The 19248-nt window shown below is 47.5% G+C and overlaps 3 non-coding genes across 3 annotated transcripts; all 3 read right to left on the bottom strand.

The window, feature by feature from the left end:
- Positions 1-1535: 1535 nt before the first annotated feature.
- Positions 1536-1726, bottom strand: LOC119515040. The gene has a single exon (XR_005212937.1). It is a non-coding gene; the product is annotated as a U2 spliceosomal RNA (small nuclear RNA).
- An 8450-nt stretch (positions 1727-10176) lies between these two features.
- On the bottom strand, positions 10177-10367 carry LOC119515039. Its single transcript, XR_005212936.1, has one exon. It is a non-coding gene; the product is annotated as a U2 spliceosomal RNA (small nuclear RNA).
- Positions 10368-18817: 8450 nt separating this feature from the next.
- Positions 18818-19008, bottom strand: LOC119515038. Its single transcript, XR_005212935.1, has one exon. It is a non-coding gene; the product is annotated as a U2 spliceosomal RNA (small nuclear RNA).
- Between the last annotated feature and the right edge of the window lie 240 nt (positions 19009-19248).

Here is a 19248-nt window from a genome sequence, read left to right as displayed (position 1 = left end):
TCTGCGGGGAAACCGTGCCTCAAGGCAGACGGGTTTCAGCAAAGAGAGAATCTTTAGGGCTAAGGAGATGAGGACAGAAGGGATTTCCTGAGGACAGACAAGACTGTAGGAGTTGGGGAGCGGTTTAAAAAGGGGCCAGCCTAGTGTGTGCCAGGCACTATTCTAAGTGTTTTACATACATATTAACTCATTTGATCATTCTGACAATGCAAGGAGGAAAGTCCTATTATCGTTCCCATTTTAAAGATACGGAAATCAAAGCACAAAGTGGTCCAAGGGGACCCCTTGGCCAAATGGGGCTGGAACCCAGGAGTCCTGGCTCTTTGCTGAAAGCAGAAACCATCTTTCATCTGGAGCATTCCAGGGGTGACTGAACATCTCACTGAGGAAGGCAGCCGAGGACTTAGCATGTTTTATTTTTCACAGATGGAAAAGGTGAGTAGAACAGAGGGAAGGAGGGCATGAGGGTCCAAGGTCGCAGAGCCCCGGGAAGGCCGAAGAGAGTGTCCTGGCTCCCGCTATCCAGCAAGCCCAGGGCCAGAGCTGGTCTCCAACACCGCGCCCGCCCTGAATGGGGCCAGACAAGCAGGCTGGGTTGGGGGCGGGGGTCTCCTGACAAAAGCCCCCCAGGGAGGATCAGAGACCCAGGTCTAGACTCAGCAGGGCCCTGCTCTGTATGACCTTGACCTTGAGCCGGTTGCTTCTTCAGGCTTCCATTTCCCCTTTGATAAAATGCTCCAGGGTGTTGATGGTCAAGTTTTGGTAATGCATGCTGGTGATGGTAGCACAACACTGTGAATGTAATTAACACCACTGACTTACATATGTGAATGTGGTTAAGAAGGGGAAATTTTAGGTTGTATGTATGTTCCTAGAGTAAAAATAAAAAACAAAACACATAGTACTGTACAAACATAGGACTGTACAACACAGTGAACCCTATTGTATAAAATGGATTATATAGTTAATAGTATAGTTACAAAAATGTTCTTTCATGAATTGTATCAAATGTATCACTCTAGTGCAAAGTGTTCATAATAGGGTGGAGTGTAGGAACTCTGGGTTTTATGTATTCTATGCATGACTTTTCTGTAAACCTACAACTTCTCTAATAATTAAAAAAACAAATGGGTCAAAGAAAGAAAAAGCGGGGGTGGGGGGGCCAGACAGGGATGCGCAGCATCTAACGGTATGAGACAGAAATGACATCTGCCTGACAAAGGTGAACAAGGGTTAAAAAGAAAGAAAGATAGAGAGACGGGAGAAAAAGAGAGAGAGAAAAAGAGAAAAGCTCTCTGAGCACTGGTAGAGAGTCACCAGTTGGTCGTTTAACCACAGGAACATCTAGGGACCAGAAAGAAAACACAAGAACAGAAGCCATTTGATGTGCTAAGGAAAAAGAACATGCTATGGTTTCTCTCACCAAGAAGCTGTTTCAGATAAAGAAAGCGTATCAAGTACATAAGGCAAAAGTTTCTGAAGCATGAAAAACACGGTAGAACCAACTCTGCTGATGTTCAACAAACTTTGTCCCCGGAGGGTGCACCGTTCCCGGAAGCACTGCAATACCAGGTCGATGCGTGGAGTGGACGGAGCAAGCTCCTATTCCGACTCCCAGCTCCAAAAATCCGTTTAATATGTTGTCCTCGGATAGAGGACGTATCAGATATTAAACTGATAAGAACAGATACTACACTTGATCTTAGCCAAAAGGCCGAGAAGCGATGCTCGCGTCCTCTGCCTCGCCGCTGCCCTCCCTCTGTCGCGCATATTCAACCCGCGGCTGGAACCCTGCCGCTTACTCCGGGTCTCACTTCCTTTGTTTTCCGCCCACTCCTGTGGATGCAAAGCGTCGGTCTCTCGGCCAGAACTTGGGATTCTCTACATTTTAAAGAGAATGTGTACAGTCCCGTTGCTCCCGTCTGCCCCTGTCTGAAGAGCAGTTCGTCATTTGCATGTCGCGCCCGCTCCTCCGCCACCAGGCGTGGCTGCTGCCGGCCCGACTCCCACCTGGCGGCCGCCGGGCGCGCGGGAGCGGCAGCTGGCCCGCGGCGACCTCGCCTCTCGCCCGAGGACTGAGCGAAGCGGGATCGGGGGTGGGCGGCCGGAGGAGCTGCGGCAGGGCGGTGCTGGCGGGGAGCGGTCCGAGGTCTCCTAAAGGAAGCCACGAGGTCCCCAGTGTGTGCTCGGGGAGTAACGGGAGGGCCCGGAGCCTGCGTCGGGGCGGAAGACAGAGCCGAGCGCCGGCAGCCGACGAGTGCCCGGGATCGCCTGCAGGGGCTGCAGAGAGTAGTCGGGACGCGCGATCGGTTCTGCCAGGCTCTCCGCCCAGGGCGTCAGAACTCGTCCTGCTCTATTTGGCTCTTTTTGCGGGGCAAGCTGTCTAACCTCCCGAGCCTCAGTTTCCCCAGCTGAGACGTGGAAACGTTAATGCATGCCTGCGGGCTTGGGGTTCCATAAACTGCCCTAACGGGGCGGCCGTGGTCTGGTAGCCTAGAATGTGGGTCCTGGTGTCCGAAGAGGTTCCCCTGAAGGGCTCATGGCTGTGAAACTGTCACACAGTCCGACCTTAAGCTGGCCGATCCTTTAACCCTCAAGACCGCGAAGCCTGAACCACCGCGTTTCTTGTCTGGATCAGGCGTCGTGCTAAGTGGTTTCCTCACTCCAAACTTATCAGGTGAACAGGCCTGTGGAGAAGCTGAGGGAGACACAGGTTGCGCAAACTGCCCAAGCAAGCTGGAGGAAGAGGTGGGATTTGATCTTAGGTGGGTTGGCGCCAGATTCTGCGTGCTTGACCACCACTCCTTCCATCGAAGTGCCGTGCCTGGAGCCTAGAAAAGGCCCACTCGACGGAAGAGACATTTTTCTTGGACTTCGGCCCAGGAAGAGGTGAAGTGTCGCTGAGCCTGACCACACGGGACAGGCTGCTGAGGGGCAGGAAGGAAGCCGGCGGAGCAGCGCTTTGCAGCAGAGACCCGGAAGACCTGGGCTCAAGCCCGCCGGACCGTTTACTAAACCCCGGTGACTCAGTGTGTGACTTTGGACTTCTTGCCTAACCCCTCTGGGCTTCATTACCTTCTGTGTGAATCTGAGAGAAATTACAGATAATTATTACAGATCATGAGAACTGCCAAGTCATTTCTCTATAGCTTAGCCTCCTGGTCTGCAAAATGGGAATAATAATGGCTGGCTGTGCTTCATCTCCTGCCATCCACCCAGGCGTTTCCTTTCTCCCTCACCTAGCTTTATTTCTCCCCTTGGTGCTTGGTAGAAGAAAACCTTTTCGTGCAATTTAGGCTCTCACAGCTTTATTGAGCCATTCATGAATCTGGCAGCACCCAGTTCAGGAAGCAGAAGGGAGCTGTGCCCAAGGCAGGGAAAGAAGAAGCTTATGCAGGGCAAATGTGGAAGGAAGCGAGGACATGTTCTCATTGGCTGATTTAAGTTTTCATTTTACTTTGAGAGTGTTTGTGTGTCTTACAGAGTGGGGGGCAGATATACACCGATTAGTATGGTGTGTTTATCCATTCTGATAAGCTGTCTCTACCAGGCTGACCATGGTTCCATTTTCTCTGAAAGCCCCTGTGAGTCAGTCGTTTGTGTCTTCTGGAAAAGCCTGTCTTGGGAAGGGGTCCCTCCCGGCAACACCCCAAGCAGGGGCTAGTTTGTTTTCCTCACCAGTACTCATCATCACCGGACCATTGTATACGTTCATTTGTGTATTGTCTCTTGAGCCCAATAGAATATAAACTCCAGAGCAGGGATCTTGTCTATTTGGTCCACTTGGGGCACATAGGGAGAGAGGGAGGGGGAGAGTGATCCTAACAGCCATAACAGGAAGTTCCTTTTGGCATGAACACGCGTACACACGTACTCCTCACTCAGGTCAGATCCTGGCTGAAAAGAACCAAGGAAAGGTGCAGCTCATCTGTTCCTCATTAGCATAACCAAAAGGGGAAGGGCCCCTCCATGTCTTTATAATACAGGAGTCCCAGTCCCTGGGGAGTGCTTCTCCTCCCTTGGAGAACACCACCACTCACCTCCTTCCAGCGTGTATTTTTGCTACGCATTAAACTTTTCTTGGCTGTACACACTGACCAGTCCTTGAATTCTTTCCTGTGGCTAAGTCAAGAACCCTCACAGTGTCAGCCCCCCTGGTTGAGGTCTGGACCTCTCAGAACCCCCAGGGGCTCTCCAGCATCACAACTAACATATCCCCAGTACTCAGGGCCTCTCGTATACTAAGCATTCAGTAAATATCTGTTGAGTAAATGGTCAAATGAGTATTAAATAATGCAATGTGTGTATGTAACATGATTAGCACACTGCCTGTCTTGTGATAATTTTTATGGCTCTTCAGACCTCACCGTTTTTTTCCACTACCCCTCTGATTAGTCCATTGTCTGCTGACTAATTTGGTTTCCCAGGTATTATGATCTTTAGAGGGGGTTGCCCTGGATTGTAGACATGAGTTTTCTGTCACTGGAAAGGAGCATCGCCCCCTGCAAATTAAGGATTTAGCTTTCTAACTCATCATCCGTCTCTGGTGAGTTTGGTTAATGTGTGTCAGGATGCCCCATGAGCCTGTTCAGATTAATGTACTCAGACCAGAGTGCTTGCAAAGGTTAGGGCAACACCAGGCCCAGCTGCCCGGTGAGCCCTTATCTGGGTGCCCTACCTACGGTGCTGTGCCATCATGGCCTGGCTACCATTGCCGCAAGTGTATTACAAGCCAGTGGCAGTGATGTGAACAGCAAAGTGAGTGTTTTCTGGAGGTGTCTGGTTTCCTCAGACTTGCCGGACCCTCATGTTGTGTGAGTTTTGGGTGTTAACCAATGGTATCACTCACTATGAATTAGGGGGCATATCTTCGCCCATCCTCCTTTGAATTGTCAGTCTTTTTGCATTTATTTCTTTGGCCCACTTGGTATTTGCCCTAGTCCATGATTTGAGGTATGACCCAATGTTTTTTGTTGTTGTTGTTGTTCCTGGATGTCTACTCACTTGCTGCAACATCATATGTTGGATTTTCCGTCTTCTCATCTGTTTGAGATGCCACCTTTATCACATACTCAATCGACAAATATACTTAGGCCTAATTGTGGGATTTTCTTTAAATGATTTAAGAAGAAGCCTCTCACATCCTGAAATTTTTTTTCAACTGATTCTTTAGAATCATACTGTGCCGGTTTGAATGTATTATGTCCCCCAAAACGCCATTATCTTTGATGTAATCTTGTGTGGGCAGACATGTCAGTGTTGATTAGATTGTAATTCTTTGAGTGTTTCCGTGGAGATGCGCCCCACCCAACTGTAGGTGATGACTCTGATTGGATAATTTCCATGGAGGTGTTACCCCATACATTCAGGGAGGGTCTAAATAAAATCACTGGAGTCATATAAATGAGCTGACAAACAGAAGGAACTCAGTGCAGCTGAGAGTGACATTTTGAAGAGGAGCTACTGCCAAAAGGGACACTTTGAAGAGTGCACTGGAACTGAGAGAGGAGCTTCAGCTTACAGAGACATTTTTTTTAATTAAATTCAGTTTTATTGAAATACATTCATACACCATACAATCATCCATGGTATACAATTCACTGTCCACAGTATGATAACATAGTGATGCGTTCGTCACCACAGTCTATCTCTGAACATTTTCCTTACATCAGAAAGAACCAGACCATATAATAAAAAATAAAAGTGAAAAAAGAACACCCAAATCATCCCCCCATCCCACCCCATTTGTCCTTTAGTTTTTATCCCCATTCCTCCACTCATCCATACAGTAGATAAAGGGGGTGTGATCCACAAGGTCTTCACAATCACACTGTCACCCCTTGTAATCTGCATTGTTATATAATTGTCCTCAGGAGTCCAGACTGCTGGGTTGGAGTTTGGTAGTTTCAGGTATTTACTTCTAGCTATTCCAATACATTAAAACCTAAGAGGTGTTATCTATATAGTGCATAAGAATGTCCACCAGAGGGACCTCTCGTGTCCACCAGAGTGACCTCTCGACTCCATTTGAAATCTCTCAGCCACTGAAACTATTTCGTCTCATTTTGCATCCCCCTTTTGGTCAAGAAGATACTCTCAGTCCCACGATGCCGGGTCCACATTCATCCCCGGGAGTCATATTCTGCATTGCCAGGGAGATTTACAACCCTGGGAGTCGGGTCCCACGTAGGGGGGAGGGCAGCGAGTTCACCTGTCGAGATGGCTCAGTTAGAGAGAGAGAGAGGGCCACATGTGAGCAACAGAGAGGTACTCAGGGGGAGACTCTTAGGCACAATTACATGCAAGTTTAGACTCTCCTTTGCGGTAACGAGCTTCATAAGGGCAAGTACCGTGAACGAGGGCTCAGCACATCAAACCGCCAGTCCCAATGTTTGTGACAACATCAACACCAGTCCAGCTGAGGGTGTCCAACACATCCGCACCTTCCCCCAGATCCTCGGGGCTGGGGAGGGGGAGTCTATGCCTATCATTTTTAATTTCCAGAACTGGTAAGGAAAAAGAATTTTAAACCACAGCTCCCCCATCTTTCTGCACCCAGCCCTTCCCTCATAGCTCCTTAGGTGCTTAGGCCTTGGGGGAAGTGATAGGTGAGACAGAAAGAAAGAGATTATCTTGTCGAAGTTGGATTTACAAGTTTTGTATCAGGGTGGTGGGATTTGGGAGTTTCTACGCCCTGCTTTTAATTACTTCCAATTATTAGATCTATTTCACTTAAAGCTGTGATCCGGACAATCGGGGAATGTCTTTGCCTTTTCCAGAGGCAGCCCCCTGGCAGCCTTCTGCTGCCTCCGGGAAACTCCAGGGGCAGTTTCCTTTTAAGGTCCAGGTTTCTTTACAGTCGTTACAGAACTAAAGCTTTGAACCTTGCTGCAAAGAGGTTTTTCTCTTTTTTCTTTTGGGACTCCAGGAATGTATGTATGTATATATACGTATACATCTGTTCTAGTTTGCTAACGCTGCTGGAATGCAAAACAGCAGAAATGGATCAGCTTTTATAAAGGGGGTTTATTTGGTTACACAGTTACAGTCTTAAGGCCATAAAGCGTCCAGGGTAAGGCATCAACAATTGGGTACTTTCACTGGAGGATGGCCAATGGCGTCCGGAAAACCTCTGTTAGCTGGGAAGGCACGTGGCTGGCGTCTGCTCCAAGTTCTGGTTTCAAAACAGCTTTCTCCCAGGACGTTCCTCTCTAGGCCACAACTCCTCTTCAGAATGACACTCTCAGTTGCTCTTGGGGGATTTGTCCTCTTTTAGCTTCTCTGGAGCAAGAGTCTGCTTTCAAAGGCCGTCTCCAAAATGTCTCTGTAAGCTGAAGCTCCTCTCTCAGTCCCAGTGCGTTCTTCAAGGTGTCCCTCTTGGCTGTAGCTCCTCTTCAAAATGTCACTCTCAGCTGCACTGAGTTACTTCTGTGTGTCAGCTCATTTATACGGCTCCAGTGATTTAATTTAGACCCACCCTGAATGGGTGGGGTAACGCCTCCATGGAAATTATCCAATCAGAGTCATCAGGCACAGTTGGGTGGGGCGCATCTCCACGGAAACACTCAAAGAGTTACAAACTAATCAACACTGATAGGTCTGCCCGCACAAGATCGTGTCAAAGAATATGGCCTTTTCTGGGGGACACAATACATTCAAACCGGCGCAATATCTGTATATGTATATATCTGTATACATTCAACAGGCAGACAAGACAATATGTTGAAAGGCAGACAAGACACCAATAGAAAGTTAGTTTCAAGACACATAAAAGAAATACTTTTGAGAGGGGCAAATTCAAGATTGAACGTACATTATCTCATCCTATTTCTACCATTTTTTCAGAACAATTTTAATTATAATATAGTGTTCTTTCCATAGAGCCATTTCTCTCCTGATTTCAAATCATATTGAGGTCAGATTGTGTTCCAGAAATAAACTCTTTTCTCATAGGTTCATAACCAAAATCTTTCGAGGTTCTGTTTTGCCGACAAATGAATGAGGGCTCAACTCATGAAAAAGAAATGTTTTTCGGGAGGTGGGAATTACAGGTTAGAGATTGTGACTCTGTAATTACTTATTTCTCTGTTTTATCCAAAAGAGTTGTGAACTCTCAGGTTAGGGGCCTGTCGGCCTTTTTCGTCCCTATACACCTGTCATTTAGTCTTAGCACATAGTAGTTGCCCAGTAAATATTTCTTGAATGGAGAAACCCGAGTTCATGGTGGTTATTTGAATCTGGTCTCCTGCGGGGCCACCTTAGTATCAGAGGTATATATGTCTCTGCTCTCCTCCTGAGTCACATGCTGCCCCACATATCATCCCCCTTCCCACTAGTTCATCCTAGGATTAATTCCCAAGGTTGGAATCAGGTTCAAAGATCAAATAAATATATCACGAACTAAGCAAGGAGCTCCTTCTTTTCCTTCGGTTCCAGGGCGGGAGCCATCTTTTCTTTGCGGATATTGAATTCCTCAGATGTTAGGACAGAAGTCACGTTAAAGAAAGCCAAAGAAGTTAGAAATTAAAACCTTCAAGGAATGGATCTGAACAAACTGGGGTGGGTAGGTCATGAGTAGCAGAGAATGAAGGCCTGAGATTCAAAGGTCAATTTAGGGGGGAAACAGCTCCCGCTTGATAAATCTGCGGGGAAACCGTGCCTCAAGGCAGACGGGTTTCAGCAAAGAGAGAATCTTTAGGGCTAAGGAGATGAGGACAGAAGGGATTTCCTGAGGACAGACAAGACTGTAGGAGTTGGGGAGCGGTTTAAAAAGGGGCCAGCCTAGTGTGTGCCAGGCACTATTCTAAGTGTTTTACATACATATTAACTCATTTGATCATTCTGACAATGCAAGGAGGAAAGTCCTATTATCGTTCCCATTTTAAAGATACGGAAATCAAAGCACAAAGTGGTCCAAGGGGACCCCTTGGCCAAATGGGGCTGGAACCCAGGAGTCCTGGCTCTTTGCTGAAAGCAGAAACCATCTTTCATCTGGAGCATTCCAGGGGTGACTGAACATCTCACTGAGGAAGGCAGCCGAGGACTTAGCATGTTTTATTTTTCACAGATGGAAAAGGTGAGTAGAACAGAGGGAAGGAGGGCATGAGGGTCCAAGGTCGCAGAGCCCCGGGAAGGCCGAAGAGAGTGTCCTGGCTCCCGCTATCCAGCAAGCCCAGGGCCAGAGCTGGTCTCCAACACCGCGCCCGCCCTGAATGGGGCCAGACAAGCAGGCTGGGTTGGGGGCGGGGGTCTCCTGACAAAAGCCCCCCAGGGAGGATCAGAGACCCAGGTCTAGACTCAGCAGGGCCCTGCTCTGTATGACCTTGACCTTGAGCCGGTTGCTTCTTCAGGCTTCCATTTCCCCTTTGATAAAATGCTCCAGGGTGTTGATGGTCAAGTTTTGGTAATGCATGCTGGTGATGGTAGCACAACACTGTGAATGTAATTAACACCACTGACTTACATATGTGAATGTGGTTAAGAAGGGGAAATTTTAGGTTGTATGTATGTTCCTAGAGTAAAAATAAAAAACAAAACACATAGTACTGTACAAACATAGGACTGTACAACACAGTGAACCCTATTGTATAAAATGGATTATATAGTTAATAGTATAGTTACAAAAATGTTCTTTCATGAATTGTATCAAATGTATCACTCTAGTGCAAAGTGTTCATAATAGGGTGGAGTGTAGGAACTCTGGGTTTTATGTATTCTATGCATGACTTTTCTGTAAACCTACAACTTCTCTAATAATTAAAAAAACAAATGGGTCAAAGAAAGAAAAAGCGGGGGTGGGGGGGCCAGACAGGGATGCGCAGCATCTAACGGTATGAGACAGAAATGACATCTGCCTGACAAAGGTGAACAAGGGTTAAAAAGAAAGAAAGATAGAGAGACGGGAGAAAAAGAGAGAGAGAAAAAGAGAAAAGCTCTCTGAGCACTGGTAGAGAGTCACCAGTTGGTCGTTTAACCACAGGAACATCTAGGGACCAGAAAGAAAACACAAGAACAGAAGCCATTTGATGTGCTAAGGAAAAAGAACATGCTATGGTTTCTCTCACCAAGAAGCTGTTTCAGATAAAGAAAGCGTATCAAGTACATAAGGCAAAAGTTTCTGAAGCATGAAAAACACGGTAGAACCAACTCTGCTGATGTTCAACAAACTTTGTCCCCGGAGGGTGCACCGTTCCCGGAAGCACTGCAATACCAGGTCGATGCGTGGAGTGGACGGAGCAAGCTCCTATTCCGACTCCCAGCTCCAAAAATCCGTTTAATATGTTGTCCTCGGATAGAGGACGTATCAGATATTAAACTGATAAGAACAGATACTACACTTGATCTTAGCCAAAAGGCCGAGAAGCGATGCTCGCGTCCTCTGCCTCGCCGCTGCCCTCCCTCTGTCGCGCATATTCAACCCGCGGCTGGAACCCTGCCGCTTACTCCGGGTCTCACTTCCTTTGTTTTCCGCCCACTCCTGTGGATGCAAAGCGTCGGTCTCTCGGCCAGAACTTGGGATTCTCTACATTTTAAAGAGAATGTGTACAGTCCCGTTGCTCCCGTCTGCCCCTGTCTGAAGAGCAGTTCGTCATTTGCATGTCGCGCCCGCTCCTCCGCCACCAGGCGTGGCTGCTGCCGGCCCGACTCCCACCTGGCGGCCGCCGGGCGCGCGGGAGCGGCAGCTGGCCCGCGGCGACCTCGCCTCTCGCCCGAGGACTGAGCGAAGCGGGATCGGGGGTGGGCGGCCGGAGGAGCTGCGGCAGGGCGGTGCTGGCGGGGAGCGGTCCGAGGTCTCCTAAAGGAAGCCACGAGGTCCCCAGTGTGTGCTCGGGGAGTAACGGGAGGGCCCGGAGCCTGCGTCGGGGCGGAAGACAGAGCCGAGCGCCGGCAGCCGACGAGTGCCCGGGATCGCCTGCAGGGGCTGCAGAGAGTAGTCGGGACGCGCGATCGGTTCTGCCAGGCTCTCCGCCCAGGGCGTCAGAACTCGTCCTGCTCTATTTGGCTCTTTTTGCGGGGCAAGCTGTCTAACCTCCCGAGCCTCAGTTTCCCCAGCTGAGACGTGGAAACGTTAATGCATGCCTGCGGGCTTGGGGTTCCATAAACTGCCCTAACGGGGCGGCCGTGGTCTGGTAGCCTAGAATGTGGGTCCTGGTGTCCGAAGAGGTTCCCCTGAAGGGCTCATGGCTGTGAAACTGTCACACAGTCCGACCTTAAGCTGGCCGATCCTTTAACCCTCAAGACCGCGAAGCCTGAACCACCGCGTTTCTTGTCTGGATCAGGCGTCGTGCTAAGTGGTTTCCTCACTCCAAACTTATCAGGTGAACAGGCCTGTGGAGAAGCTGAGGGAGACACAGGTTGCGCAAACTGCCCAAGCAAGCTGGAGGAAGAGGTGGGATTTGATCTTAGGTGGGTTGGCGCCAGATTCTGCGTGCTTGACCACCACTCCTTCCATCGAAGTGCCGTGCCTGGAGCCTAGAAAAGGCCCACTCGACGGAAGAGACATTTTTCTTGGACTTCGGCCCAGGAAGAGGTGAAGTGTCGCTGAGCCTGACCACACGGGACAGGCTGCTGAGGGGCAGGAAGGAAGCCGGCGGAGCAGCGCTTTGCAGCAGAGACCCGGAAGACCTGGGCTCAAGCCCGCCGGACCGTTTACTAAACCCCGGTGACTCAGTGTGTGACTTTGGACTTCTTGCCTAACCCCTCTGGGCTTCATTACCTTCTGTGTGAATCTGAGAGAAATTACAGATAATTATTACAGATCATGAGAACTGCCAAGTCATTTCTCTATAGCTTAGCCTCCTGGTCTGCAAAATGGGAATAATAATGGCTGGCTGTGCTTCATCTCCTGCCATCCACCCAGGCGTTTCCTTTCTCCCTCACCTAGCTTTATTTCTCCCCTTGGTGCTTGGTAGAAGAAAACCTTTTCGTGCAATTTAGGCTCTCACAGCTTTATTGAGCCATTCATGAATCTGGCAGCACCCAGTTCAGGAAGCAGAAGGGAGCTGTGCCCAAGGCAGGGAAAGAAGAAGCTTATGCAGGGCAAATGTGGAAGGAAGCGAGGACATGTTCTCATTGGCTGATTTAAGTTTTCATTTTACTTTGAGAGTGTTTGTGTGTCTTACAGAGTGGGGGGCAGATATACACCGATTAGTATGGTGTGTTTATCCATTCTGATAAGCTGTCTCTACCAGGCTGACCATGGTTCCATTTTCTCTGAAAGCCCCTGTGAGTCAGTCGTTTGTGTCTTCTGGAAAAGCCTGTCTTGGGAAGGGGTCCCTCCCGGCAACACCCCAAGCAGGGGCTAGTTTGTTTTCCTCACCAGTACTCATCATCACCGGACCATTGTATACGTTCATTTGTGTATTGTCTCTTGAGCCCAATAGAATATAAACTCCAGAGCAGGGATCTTGTCTATTTGGTCCACTTGGGGCACATAGGGAGAGAGGGAGGGGGAGAGTGATCCTAACAGCCATAACAGGAAGTTCCTTTTGGCATGAACACGCGTACACACGTACTCCTCACTCAGGTCAGATCCTGGCTGAAAAGAACCAAGGAAAGGTGCAGCTCATCTGTTCCTCATTAGCATAACCAAAAGGGGAAGGGCCCCTCCATGTCTTTATAATACAGGAGTCCCAGTCCCTGGGGAGTGCTTCTCCTCCCTTGGAGAACACCACCACTCACCTCCTTCCAGCGTGTATTTTTGCTACGCATTAAACTTTTCTTGGCTGTACACACTGACCAGTCCTTGAATTCTTTCCTGTGGCTAAGTCAAGAACCCTCACAGTGTCAGCCCCCCTGGTTGAGGTCTGGACCTCTCAGAACCCCCAGGGGCTCTCCAGCATCACAACTAACATATCCCCAGTACTCAGGGCCTCTCGTATACTAAGCATTCAGTAAATATCTGTTGAGTAAATGGTCAAATGAGTATTAAATAATGCAATGTGTGTATGTAACATGATTAGCACACTGCCTGTCTTGTGATAATTTTTATGGCTCTTCAGACCTCACCGTTTTTTTCCACTACCCCTCTGATTAGTCCATTGTCTGCTGACTAATTTGGTTTCCCAGGTATTATGATCTTTAGAGGGGGTTGCCCTGGATTGTAGACATGAGTTTTCTGTCACTGGAAAGGAGCATCGCCCCCTGCAAATTAAGGATTTAGCTTTCTAACTCATCATCCGTCTCTGGTGAGTTTGGTTAATGTGTGTCAGGATGCCCCATGAGCCTGTTCAGATTAATGTACTCAGACCAGAGTGCTTGCAAAGGTTAGGGCAACACCAGGCCCAGCTGCCCGGTGAGCCCTTATCTGGGTGCCCTACCTACGGTGCTGTGCCATCATGGCCTGGCTACCATTGCCGCAAGTGTATTACAAGCCAGTGGCAGTGATGTGAACAGCAAAGTGAGTGTTTTCTGGAGGTGTCTGGTTTCCTCAGACTTGCCGGACCCTCATGTTGTGTGAGTTTTGGGTGTTAACCAATGGTATCACTCACTATGAATTAGGGGGCATATCTTCGCCCATCCTCCTTTGAATTGTCAGTCTTTTTGCATTTATTTCTTTGGCCCACTTGGTATTTGCCCTAGTCCATGATTTGAGGTATGACCCAATGTTTTTTGTTGTTGTTGTTGTTCCTGGATGTCTACTCACTTGCTGCAACATCATATGTTGGATTTTCCGTCTTCTCATCTGTTTGAGATGCCACCTTTATCACATACTCAATCGACAAATATACTTAGGCCTAATTGTGGGATTTTCTTTAAATGATTTAAGAAGAAGCCTCTCACATCCTGAAATTTTTTTTCAACTGATTCTTTAGAATCATACTGTGCCGGTTTGAATGTATTATGTCCCCCAAAACGCCATTATCTTTGATGTAATCTTGTGTGGGCAGACATGTCAGTGTTGATTAGATTGTAATTCTTTGAGTGTTTCCGTGGAGATGCGCCCCACCCAACTGTAGGTGATGACTCTGATTGGATAATTTCCATGGAGGTGTTACCCCATACATTCAGGGAGGGTCTAAATAAAATCACTGGAGTCATATAAATGAGCTGACAAACAGAAGGAACTCAGTGCAGCTGAGAGTGACATTTTGAAGAGGAGCTACTGCCAAAAGGGACACTTTGAAGAGTGCACTGGAACTGAGAGAGGAGCTTCAGCTTACAGAGACATTTTTTTTAATTAAATTCAGTTTTATTGAAATACATTCATACACCATACAATCATCCATGGTATACAATTCACTGTCCACAGTATGATAACATAGTGATGCGTTCGTCACCACAGTCTATCTCTGAACATTTTCCTTACATCAGAAAGAACCAGACCATATAATAAAAAATAAAAGTGAAAAAAGAACACCCAAATCATCCCCCCATCCCACCCCATTTGTCCTTTAGTTTTTATCCCCATTCCTCCACTCATCCATACAGTAGATAAAGGGGGTGTGATCCACAAGGTCTTCACAATCACACTGTCACCCCTTGTAATCTGCATTGTTATATAATTGTCCTCAGGAGTCCAGACTGCTGGGTTGGAGTTTGGTAGTTTCAGGTATTTACTTCTAGCTATTCCAATACATTAAAACCTAAGAGGTGTTATCTATATAGTGCATAAGAATGTCCACCAGAGGGACCTCTCGTGTCCACCAGAGTGACCTCTCGACTCCATTTGAAATCTCTCAGCCACTGAAACTATTTCGTCTCATTTTGCATCCCCCTTTTGGTCAAGAAGATACTCTCAGTCCCACGATGCCGGGTCCACATTCATCCCCGGGAGTCATATTCTGCATTGCCAGGGAGATTTACAACCCTGGGAGTCGGGTCCCACGTAGGGGGGAGGGCAGCGAGTTCACCTGTCGAGATGGCTCAGTTAGAGAGAGAGAGAGGGCCACATGTGAGCAACAGAGAGGTACTCAGGGGGAGACTCTTAGGCACAATTACATGCAAGTTTAGACTCTCCTTTGCGGTAACGAGCTTCATAAGGGCAAGTACCGTGAACGAGGGCTCAGCACATCAAACCGCCAGTCCCAATGTTTGTGACAACATCAACACCAGTCCAGCTGAGGGTGTCCAACACATCCGCACCTTCCCCCAGATCCTCGGGGCTGGGGAGGGGGAGTCTATGCCTATCATTTTTAATTTCCAGAACTGGTAAGGAAAAAGAATTTTAAACCACAGCTCCCCCATCTTTCTGCACCCAGCCCTTCCCTCATAGCTCCTTAGGTGCTTAGGCCTTGGGGGAAGTGATAGGTGAGACAGAAAGAAAGAGATTATCTTGTCGAAGTTGGATTTACAAGTTTTGTATCAGGGTGGTGGGATTTGGGAGTTTCTACGCCCTGCTTTTAATTACTTCCAATTATTAGATCTATTTCACTTAAAGCTGTGATCCGGACAATCGGGGAATGTCTTTGCCTTTTCCAGAGGCAGCCCCCTGGCAGCCTTCTGCTGCCTCCGGGAAACTCCAGGGGCAGTTTCCTTTTAAGGTCCAGGTTTCTTTACAGTCGTTACAGAACTAAAGCTTTGAACCTTGCTGCAAAGAGGTTTTTCTCTTTTTTCTTTTGGGACTCCAGGAATGTATGTATGTATATATACGTATACATCTGTTCTAGTTTGCTAACGCTGCTGGAATGCAAAACAGCAGAAATGGATCAGCTTTTATAAAGGGGGTTTATTTGGTTACACAGTTACAGTCTTAAGGCCATAAAGCGTCCAGGGTAAGGCATCAACAATTGGGTACTTTCACTGGAGGATGGCCAATGGCGTCCGGAAAACCTCTGTTAGCTGGGAAGGCACGTGGCTGGCGTCTGCTCCAAGTTCTGGTTTCAAAACAGCTTTCTCCCAGGACGTTCCTCTCTAGGCCACAACTCCTCTTCAGAATGACACTCTCAGTTGCTCTTGGGGGATTTGTCCTCTTTTAGCTTCTCTGGAGCAAGAGTCTGCTTTCAAAGGCCGTCTCCAAAATGTCTCTGTAAGCTGAAGCTCCTCTCTCAGTCCCAGTGCGTTCTTCAAGGTGTCCCTCTTGGCTGTAGCTCCTCTTCAAAATGTCACTCTCAGCTGCACTGAGTTACTTCTGTGTGTCAGCTCATTTATACGGCTCCAGTGATTTAATTTAGACCCACCCTGAATGGGTGGGGTAACGCCTCCATGGAAATTATCCAATCAGAGTCATCAGGCACAGTTGGGTGGGGCGCATCTCCACGGAAACACTCAAAGAGTTACAAACTAATCAACACTGATAGGTCTGCCCGCACAAGATCGTGTCAAAGAATATGGCCTTTTCTGGGGGACACAATACATTCAAACCGGCGCAATATCTGTATATGTATATATCTGTATACATTCAACAGGCAGACAAGACAATATGTTGAAAGGCAGACAAGACACCAATAGAAAGTTAGTTTCAAGACACATAAAAGAAATACTTTTGAGAGGGGCAAATTCAAGATTGAACGTACATTATCTCATCCTATTTCTACCATTTTTTCAGAACAATTTTAATTATAATATAGTGTTCTTTCCATAGAGCCATTTCTCTCCTGATTTCAAATCATATTGAGGTCAGATTGTGTTCCAGAAATAAACTCTTTTCTCATAGGTTCATAACCAAAATCTTTCGAGGTTCTGTTTTGCCGACAAATGAATGAGGGCTCAACTCATGAAAAAGAAATGTTTTTCGGGAGGTGGGAATTACAGGTTAGAGATTGTGAATCTGTAATTACTTATTTCTCTGTTTTATCCAAAAGAGTTGTGAACTCTCAGGTTAGGGGCCTGTCGGCCTTTTTCGTCCCTATACACCTGTCATTTAGTCTTAGCACATAGTAGTTGCCCAGTAAATATTTCTTGAATGGAGAAACCCGAGTTCATGGTGGTTATTTGAATCTGGTCTCCTGCGGGGCCACCTTAGTATCAGAGGTATATATGTCTCTGCTCTCCTCCTGAGTCACATGCTGCCCCACATATCATCCCCCTTCCCACTAGTTCATCCTAGGATTAATTCCCAAGGTTGGAATCAGGTTCAAAGATCAAATAAATATATCACGAACTAAGCAAGGAGCTCCTTCTTTTCCTTCGGTTCCAGGGCGGGAGCCATCTTTTCTTTGCGGATATTGAATTCCTCAGATGTTAGGACAGAAGTCACGTTAAAGAAAGCCAAAGAAGTTAGAAATTAAAACCTTCAAGGAATGGATCTGAACAAACTGGGGTGGGTAGGTCATGAGTAGCAGAGAATGAAGGCCTGAGATTCAAAGGTCAATTTAGGGGGGAAACAGCTCCCGCTTGATAAATCTGCGGGGAAACCGTGCCTCAAGGCAGACGGGTTTCAGCAAAGAGAGAATCTTTAGGGCTAAGGAGATGAGGACAGAAGGGATTTCCTGAGGACAGACAAGACTGTAGGAGTTGGGGAGCGGTTTAAAAAGGGGCCAGCCTAGTGTGTGCCAGGCACTATTCTAAGTGTTTTACATACATATTAACTCATTTGATCATTCTGACAATGCAAGGAGGAAAGTCCTATTATCGTTCCCATTTTAAAGATACGGAAATCAAAGCACAAAGTGGTCCAAGGGGACCCCTTGGCCAAATGGGGCTGGAACCCAGGAGTCCTGGCTCTTTGCTGAAAGCAGAAACCATCTTTCATCTGGAGCATTCCAGGGGTGACTGAACATCTCACTGAGGAAGGCAGCCGAGGACTTAGCATGTTTTATTTTTCACAGATGGAAAAGGTGAGTAGAACAGAGGGAAGGAGGGCATGAGGGTCCAAGGTCGCAGAGCCCCGGGAAGGCCGAAGAGAGTGTCCTGGCTCCCGCTATCCAGCAAGCCCAGGGCCAGAGCTGGTCTCCAACACCGCGCCCGCCCTGAATGGGGCCAGACAAGCAGGCTGGGTTGGGGGCGGGGGTCTCCTGACAAAAGCCCCCCAGGGAGGATCAGAGACCCAGGTCTAGACTCAGCAGGGCCCTGCTCTGTATGACCTTGACCTTGAGCCGGTTGCTTCTTCAGGCTTCCATTTCCCCTTTGATAAAATGCTCCAGGGTGTTGATGGTCAAGTTTTGGTAATGCATGCTGGTGATGGTAGCACAACACTGTGAATGTAATTAACACCACTGACTTACATATGTGAATGTGGTTAAGAAGGGGAAATTTTAGGTTGTATGTATGTTCCTAGAGTAAAAATAAAAAACAAAACACATAGTACTGTACAAACATAGGACTGTACAACACAGTGAACCCTATTGTATAAAATGGATTATATAGTTAATAGTATAGTTACAAAAATGTTCTTTCATGAATTGTATCAAATGTATCACTCTAGTGCAAAGTGTTCATAATAGGGTGGAGTGTAGGAACTCTGGGTTTTATGTATTCTATGCATGACTTTTCTGTAAACCTACAACTTCTCTAATAATTAAAAAAACAAATGGGTCAAAGAAAGAAAAAGCGGGGGTGGGGGGGCCAGACAGGGATGCGCAGCATCTAACGGTATGAGACAGAAATGACATCTGCCTGACAAAGGTGAACAAGGGTTAAAAAGAAAGAAAGATAGAGAGACGGGAGAAAAAGAGAGAGAGAAAAAGAGAAAAGCTCTCTGAGCACTGGTAGAGAGTCACCAGTTGGTCGTTTAACCACAGGAACATCTAGGGACCAGAAAGAAAACACAAGAACAGAAGCCATTTGATGTGCTAAGGAAAAAGAACATGCTATGGTTTCTCTCACCAAGAAGCTGTTTCAGATAAAGAAAGCGTATCAAGTACATAAGGCAAAAGTTTCTGAAGCATGAAAAACACGGTAGAACCAACTCTGCTGATGTTCAACAAACTTTGTCCCCGGAGGGTGCACCGTTCCCGGAAGCACTGCAATACCAGGTCGATGCGTGGAGTGGACGGAGCAAGCTCCTATTCCGACTCCCAGCTCCAAAAATCCGTTTAATATGTTGTCCTCGGATAGAGGACGTATCAGATATTAAACTGATAAGAACAGATACTACACTTGATCTTAGCCAAAAGGCCGAGAAGCGATGCTCGCGTCCTCTGCCTCGCCGCTGCCCTCCCTCTGTCGCGCATATTCAACCCGCGGCTGGAACCCTGCCGCTTACTCCGGGTCTCACTTCCTTTGTTTTCCGCCCACTCCTGTGGATGCAAAGCGTCGGTCTCTCGGCCAGAACTTGGGATTCTCTACATTTTAAAGAGAATGTGTACAGTCCCGTTGCTCCCGTCTGCCCCTGTCTGAAGAGCAGTTCGTCATTTGCATGTCGCGCCC

The sequence above is a fragment of the Choloepus didactylus genome, chromosome 18 (assembly GCF_015220235.1).
Source record: "Choloepus didactylus isolate mChoDid1 chromosome 18, mChoDid1.pri, whole genome shotgun sequence".
Lineage (NCBI taxonomy): Eukaryota > Metazoa > Chordata > Mammalia > Pilosa > Megalonychidae > Choloepus > Choloepus didactylus.
This window is presented reverse-complemented; position numbering and strand designations above follow the sequence as displayed.